Genomic DNA, 8484 nt, shown 5'->3' with positions numbered 1-8484 from the left:
TCCACCTGTTGTTTTGTTTTCTGGGAGTTTACTTTCCATCTGGATAAGCTACCCTCTGGGGAGGCCAAGATGTGAGGATCGCTTGAGATCAGCCTGGACAACATAGACTCTGTCTCTACAACAGATATTAAAAATTAGCCAGGTGTGGTGGTGCATACCTGTGGTTTCAGCCACTCGGGAGGCTGAGGTGGGAGGATTGCTTGAGCTACGGTTATGCCACTGCACTCCAGCCTGGGTAACAGAGAGAGAATCTGTCTCAAAAGAAAAAGAAAAAGAAAGCTGCATTTTCAGAGAGGTTTTTTCTAACCACCGCCGTCTTAAGTAGATCTCACACTTAGAGAGTAACACAAACACCCATCATGTTGACTCTGTGCCAGGCACTGTCCTAAGTATAATTATTATCCTGACTTTCAGAAAAGAAAACAGAAGCACACAGTGATTAAGTAGCTTGATGAAGTTATGCAGCTAGGAATAATCTTCTTTTGTTATTTTCATAACATTTACTGCTATACAAAATTATCTTGCTATTGTAAATCTCCCCCAAGTAAACTGTAAACATCGTAAGAGCATATTTTCTTTATTTTTTTTTTCTTTTTTCTTGGAATGTTTATTGGAATGTTTCTGTTTTCTTGGGATGTTTTCTAAGTTTCTGACTTTTTAAAAATTTTTATTTTTATTTTTAGTAGAGACAGAGTTTAACTATGCATACCAGGCTGATCTCAAACTCCTGACCTCAGGTAATCCACCCGTCTCAGCCTCCCAAATGGCTGGGATTACAGGCGTGAGCCACCGCACCTGGCCGGCTTTTCTTTTTTCTTTATAGACAGAGGTCTCGCTATGTTGCCCAGACTGGGCTTGAATTCCTGGGCTCAAGCAATCCTCTCATCTTGACCTCCAAAGTACCTGGGACTACAGGTGTGAGCTACTGCACCCAGTGAGGAGTAGGTTTTTCTTGCTACTGTATCCCCTGCATCTATCACTGGGCCTGGCATCTAGGAGAGACTTAAGCCCACTGAATGAATGAATGAGTGAATGAATGGATGAATTGTAGGAATATCCATTAAGACATAAATATGAGGGCTGGGTATGCTGGTTCACATTTGTAATCCGAACACTTGGAAAGTCTGAGGCAGGAGAATCGCTTGAGCCCAGGAGTTCACAACCAGCCTGGGCAATATGGTCAGACCTCATCTCTACAAAAAAAAAAAAAATAGCCAGGTGTGGTGGTGTACACCTATAGTTCTAGCTATGTGGGAGGCTGAGGAGGGAGGACTGCTTAAGCCTGAGAGTTTGAGGTTGCAGTGAGCCATGTTCACACCACTGTATTCCAGCCTGGGTGACAGAATGAAATGCTGTCTCAAAAGAAAAAAATATATATAAATATGAAATTTGCATTTAGAATGTAGAGAAGCTAATGGGATTAATAGGCGTTTTATGATTTCAAGGATGGATGAATCCAGATAGGGCTTAATAAATTAAGAGAGACGTACCACAGGACCTAAGCTTAGGGTTAAAGTTTGATTCCCAGAGGATTGAATTTGGCAACATGGGAGTGACTTAGTTAATGGAACACAGCTGGACCCTGTTCTTGATTGTCCTTGTAATGACTGTCCTGGTTAGAGTCTGTTCCCAGCATCTCTCTGTCTATGCTCTTCTTGGGATCTCTGTTTGTTTGTTTGTTTGTTTGCTGTTTGTTTTTGAAACAGGATCTCACTGTGTTGCCTAGGCTGGTCTTGAGCTCCGGGGCTCAGGGAAACCTCTTGTCTCAGTCTCTAAGGGTGCTGGGATTACTGTGCCCAGCCCCTTCTTGAGATCTCACACCTCCTAAACTTGAATGTTTTCCAAGCTCTTAGCTTCAGCGCCCTCTCTCTCTCTCTCTCTCTCTCTAGACAGAGTTTCACTCTGTTGCTCAGGCTGAAGTGTGTAATGGCACGATCTTGGCTCACCACAACATCTGCCTTCCAGGTTCAAGCAATACTCCTGCCTCTGCCTCCTGAGTAGCTGGAATTACAGGTATGCGCCACCAAACCCGGCTAATTTTGTATTTTTAGTAGAGATGGGGTTTCACCATGTTGGTCAGGCTGATCTTGAACTCCCAACCTCAGGTGATCCACCTGCCTCGGCCTCCCAAAGTGCTGGAATCATAGCTCACTTCAGCCTTGAACATCTTGCTGTGTATTCACACAAGGGAGTTCACACATAGAGAGGGCCATAAAAAAGAATGAAATCATGTCTTTTGCAGCAATGTGGATGGAACTGCAGGCCATTCTCCCAAGTGAAATAACTCAGAAACAGAAAGTCAAATACTACATGTTCTCACTATTTTTTTTGAGACAGAGTTTTGCTGTTGTTGCCCAGGCTGGAGTGCAATGGCACGATCTTGGCTTGGGATTACAGGTGTGATCACCGTGCTGGGCCAGCTCTCTTTTTTAAAATACCGCTTTTCATCTCATGACCCTTGGGAGAATCTGCTAAAAGCTACAGAATCTCCCCCCACCGAAAACATATGCTTTAGCTTAATGTTGCATAGCATTTCAGGGGGCAGGGGGAGATGCCGTAAAGTCTAAGATAACAGCTGCTTTTAAAAGCCCTTTTCACAGAGGTCTCCTGATTTTCAAAGCTCATTCTCAGACTTAAACCCCAGGTTCACACCTACACACCTGTGGAGATTCCACTTGTACCCTCAGTGTTCGCACTTGGATAATCTGCAGAAAGGTAGAGTGATGGAAAGCAAAGAGATTACTGGATTCAGATAGACCAGGATTTAAGTCCTGGATCTATGATTTCCTGACTTTTTTGTTTCTTTTCTTTTCTTTCTTTTGAGACAGAGTGTCACTTTTGTTGCCCAGTCTGTCTGGAGTGCAATGGCACGATCTCAGCTCACTGCAGCCTCCACCTCCCAAGTTCAAGCAATTCTTCTGCCTCAGTTTCCTGGGTAGCTGCGATTACAGGTGCACACCACCACGCCCAGCTAATTTAACCTCTGTATTTCATGAAGCATGCATGAATTCATGAATGCACATTTTCGTGAGAGAGACAGACTCCAAGAGGCATTTATCAGGTTATGAGGAAATTGCCTTAACAGAGAATCTCCCCACCATCCCCACCGAAGATTATAAAAGCACTAAGAAAACAGATGAGTAAGGCAGTGATTTTTTGAAAATCTGATGTCTACAAAATAGCCTTGAGTAGCTCACCATTATCCACTGAACAAAGCCCAAATGTTTACCTTCACATGAAAAAATATCCCAATCTTTTTGTAAATCTCTGCTTATCTTAGCTAGTCCTACCCTGCTAGAAATATATTTCTCCCCATCTCTTTGGGGTAACGTGCTGATCCCACTCAAAACCCATCCTTACTGCTCTTTCCTGCCGTCTTCCTTCTTCACATGCTGTAATATTTAATTCTAAAATTTGGTAAATACTGTGATATAGACACTTTACCTAAATGACATTTCATCCTAATCACAAACTCTGAGGCAGGGGTTATCATCTCCGTTTTACAGATGAGGCGGCTTAGGCTGTAAGAGGAGACAGGGTGTGTCCACGCTCCTACAGGTGTTCAGTGGTGTAGTTTGGTTCTGAATGCGTGTATGCCTGAGTCCAAATCTCCCAGCTTTTCCACCGAGCCGTGATGCCTCTCTGCAGTCTCTTCCTGGAGTTCCTTACGTTTTTACCCTCCTCCATCAAATTTCCCCTCTACAGAATTTCCATGTTAAAGGTAGTGTCTTATTCAGTACCCTGACATCCAGTTAGGGGTTTGTGCCCCTCTGTCGCATCGCACTGAAATCACTCTATCTCATAGCATCATAATTCTGCTAAAAGTCAGAATTTGTTTTGTTTTTTGTTTTTTGAGACAGAAGTTAGCTTTTGTTGCTCAGGCTGGAGTGCAATGGTGCGATCTCAGCTCACTACAACCACCTCCTCCCGGATTCAAGCGCTTCTCCTGTCTCAGCCTCCTAAGTAGCTGGGATTATAGGCATGTGCCACCACACCCAGCTAATTTTATATTTTTAGTAGAGAGGGGGTTTCTCCATGTTGTTCAGGCTGGTCTCGAACTCCCAGCCTCAGGTGATCTGCCCGTCTCAGCCTCCCAAAGTGCTGAGATTACAGGCATGAGCCGCCATGCCTGGCCTGAATCGTAGGGTAGTTATATTTATAGTTAAAAATTTTGGGCCGGGCATGGTGGCTGACACCTGTAATCCCAGCATTTTGGGATTCTGAGGCAGGTGAATCATTTGAGGTCAGGAGTTCCAGACCAGCCTGGCCAACATGGCGTGACCTCATCTCTACTAAAAATACAAAAATTAGCCCAGCATGGTTGGGGGTGCCTGTGGTCCCAGCTACTCAGGAGGCTAAGGCACGAGAATCACTTGAACCTGGGAGGCAGAGGTTGCAATGAGCTGAGATCACACTACTGCCCTACTGCCTGGGCAACAGAGGGAGACTCTGTCTCAAAAGGATAATAATAATAACAATATGCCAGTCACTCTTCTTAAAAATAAAATAAACAAACTTACAAATAATAAAAAAGTATCTTCCAGTGTATCTGAGATCATTGAACTTGGCCTTCATTAATTTTACCAACATTTGTTCAGTCTCTCTCTCTCTCTCTCTCTTTCTCTCAATTCACTTACTGGGCTATCTTTCCTCTTCGTCTCACCATCACTCAGGCACGAGTTAAATGGCTCAGTGTCCTCCCAGCAGGTATGAGACGATGAAGTTAGATGTTTGGACCAGCGGATGCCACATAGAAGTACTGGGAATATGTCCTCCTGGCCCAAAGAAGAAAAGGGGATAAGTTGTAGGAACTGAGGGAATATGTACAATTTCTGGGCCAATCAGAAGTCAATTCCCCGAGCTCCTTGTTATGCAAATTGTCTAATTTCATCTCTATTCCCTGAATAGTTCTGTTTCCTATGGGGGCTGGGACATGGCAGTAAGAACCATTTTACATCTTCTTTGGGGTAAGATGCATGTTTCCTAACTTTCTCTGCATCCCCTCCTCCAGGAGCAAATTCTCCTTGTCTTCTAAGCTCAGTCTTTCCAATGCCCAGGGCTTCTCCTATCAGAAGGTTCCATTATTATTGGAAGCCATTGTTTCTCCTCACTTAAAGAATTAAGAGGCCAGGTATGGTGGCTCACTCCTGTAATCCCAGCACTTTGGGAGGGCAAAGTGAGTGGATCACCTTAGGTCAGGAGTTTGAGACCAGCCTAGCCAACATGGTAAAACCTCATCACTACTAAAAATACAAAAATTAGCTGGGCGTGATGGCAGGCGTCTGTAATCCCAGCTAGTTGGAAGGCCGAGGCAGGATAATTGCTTGAACCCGGAGGCAGAGGTTGCAGTGAGCCGAGATCGCACCATTGCATTCCGGCCTGGGGGACAAGAGTGATGCTGAGTCTTATATAAAACAAAAAAGAGCTAAGAAACACTTCAAGCATCTTCCCATGTTCACCCAGTGATCTGTCACCAAGACACAGGGTTGCCTGCTTTCATCACTGAACCTCAACAGGGCAACCCTCTACAAAGACTTTTTTCCCAAATAAGTAACATTCACCCTTTTGTCATATAAGCTCAGATTCAAGGCCAGGCGCAGTGGCTGATGCCTGTAATCCCAGCACTTTGGGAGGCCGAGGTGGGAGGATCACTTGAGTCCAGGAGTTCAAGACCAGCCTGGCCAACATGGCAAAACCCTGCCTCTACTAAAAATACAAAAATTAGCTGGCTGTGGTGGCAGGCACCTGTAATCTCAGCTACTTGGGAGGTTGAGGCAGGAGGATTGTTTGAACCCAGGAGACAGAGGTTGCAGTGACCCAAGATTTCACCACTGCACCGCAGTCTGGGTGACAGGGCGAGACTCTGTCTCATAAGTGAATGAATGAATGAATGAAAGCTCAGATTCACAAGTGAGAGGATTAGAATGTGGATATAGTCTTCTGAGGGCTACCAGGCAACTCATGACGGAAATGTCTTCTGGTTGACTACATGAAAGTATCTATTATCAATGAACCCAGGAAAGGGTTCTCAGTTTTCTTTCTCTGGGAATCAGGTCTAGACATGGCTGCTGCATTGATTGACACTACCTGTTGACTCAAGAAAACCAGCGCTGGCTGGAGCGACTTCGTAAAGGACTGAAGGATGCCCTATCCTATTCCTGCACATTCCCTAATTCTGAGGTCCTTGTTATGAAAGAGAACTGTCTTCACTATTTGAGCATATTAGAGTTAGGGTTTCTATTTATTATTTATGTGTGTATGTATGTATTTATTTAGTCTTGCTCCGTCTCCCAGGCTGGAGTGCAGTGGTGCCATCTCGGCTCGCTGTAACCTACACCTTCCAGGCTCAAGCAATTCTCCTGCTTCAGCCTCCTGAATAGCTGGGATTACAGGCTCCAGCCACCACGGCCGGCTAATTTTTGTATTTTTGGTAGAGACAGGGGTTTCACCACGTTGGGCAGGCTGGTCTCGAACATCTGACCTCAAGTGATCCACCTGTCTCAGTCCCCCAAAGTGCTGGGAATACAGGCGTGAGCCACCATGCCTGGCCAGGGTTCTTATTTTATTTTTTTATTATACTTTAAGTTCTGGGGTACATGTGCAGAACATGGAGGTTTTTTATATAGTTATCCACTTGCCATGGTGGTTTGCTGCGTCCTTCACCCCATCATCTACATTAGGTGTTTCTCCTAATGCTAGCCCACCCCTAACCCTCTACCCCCCGACAGGCTCCAGTGTGTGATGTTCCCCTCCCTGTGTCCATGTGTTCTCATTGTTCAACTCCCACTTATGAGTGAGAACATGCGGTGTTTGGTTTTCTGTTCTTGTATTAGTTTAGTGAGAATGATGATTTCCATCTTCATCCATGTCCCAGCAAAGGACGTGAACTCATCCTTTTTTATGGCTGCACAGTATTCCATTGTGTATATGTGCCACATTTTCTTTATCCAGTCTATCATTGATGGGCATTTGGGTTGGTTCCAAGTCTTTGCTATTGCGAACAGTGCTGAAATAAACATATGTGTGCATGTGTCTTTATAACTGAATGATTTATACTCCTTTGGGTACATACCCAGTAATGGGATTGCTGGGTCAAATGGTATTTCTAGTTCCAGATCCTTGATGGAACCTAAGGGGTCCTCATTTATGAAGTTCAAATATCTCACAATCATCTCAAACCTCTAAGATAATCTAATTTTTATGATATCTAAATATTTTTCATAAATCTAATTTTTTAATGATAAAACTGAGTATAATAGATGCTAATGTTGTGTAGGGAGAATATAGTTTACCACTGACTGGTCCCACTAATTACTAAATTGGATATGAAAACTTAGCCCCCTTTACCCACTGTAGGTGTACACTGGTGTACAATTGATATGACCCTAAATATGCAATAAGGTGGAAGCTTGTCTCCAGATATAACAACAGGCTCGCTTAAATCCTTTTCTTGGCAGGGCACAGTGACTTACACCTCTAATCCCAGATCTTTGGGAGACCGTGGCAGGAGGATCACTTGAGCCTAGGTTTTGAGACCAGCCTGGCCAACATAGCCAGACCCCATCTCTACACCACACACTGGGCATGGTGGTGCATGCCTGGAGTCCTAGCTTCCTACGAGGCTGAGGTAGGAGGGCCCCTGGAGTTTGAGCCCTGGAGTCCTGGAGTCTGAGTCTGTAGGGAGCTATGATCATGCCATTGCATTCCAGCCTAGGCGACAAGGCAAGACTGTGTCTGTGAAAAAAATTCCATCCCTATTAATGATACAAAAATTAGCCAGGCATGGTGGCAGGCGCCTGTAATGCCAGGCACTTAGGAGGCTGAAGCAGGAGAATGGACTGAACCTAGGAGACAGAGGTTGCAGTGCTCCAAGATTATGCCATTGCACTCCAGCCTGGCCAATAGAGCAAGACTCAGTCAAGAAAGAAGAGAAGAGAATGAGCTAAAAAATAATAATAATAAATAAATAAATAAATAAATAGAAAAGAAAAGAAAAGAAAGAGTCAGATGGCTGGGTGCAGTGGCTCACACCTGTAATCCCAGCAGTCTGAGAGGCCAAGGCAGCCTGGCCAACATAGTGAAACCCCATCTCTACTAAGAATACAAAAATTAGCCGGGTGTGGTGGCACATGCCTGTAGTCCCAGCTACTCAGGAGGCTGAGGCAGAAAAATCACTAGAACCTAGGAGGTTGAGGTTGCAGTGAGCCAAGACCATGCCATTGCACTCCAGCCTGAGTGACAGGGTAAGACTCTGTTGAAAGAAAAGAAAAGAAAAGAAAAGAAAAGAAAAGAAAAGAAAGAAGGAAGGAAGCAAGGAAGCAAGGAAGGAAGGAAGGGAGGGAAGGAAGGGAAGAAAGAAAGAAAAGAAAGAAAGAGAGAGGAGAGAGAGAGAGAGGAAGGAAGGAAGGAAGGAAGGAAAGAAGAAAGGAAGAAAGAAAGAAAGAGTCAGGCATTCTAGCTCACCAGGAATCCTGTCACTTTGAC

Source organism: Cebus imitator, unplaced genomic scaffold (assembly GCF_001604975.1).
Source record: "Cebus imitator isolate Cc_AM_T3 unplaced genomic scaffold, Cebus_imitator-1.0 Scaffold263, whole genome shotgun sequence".
Taxonomy (NCBI): domain Eukaryota; kingdom Metazoa; phylum Chordata; class Mammalia; order Primates; family Cebidae; genus Cebus; species Cebus imitator.
The sequence above is the reverse complement of the archived record's forward strand: the minus strand, read 5'-3'. Positions refer to the sequence as shown.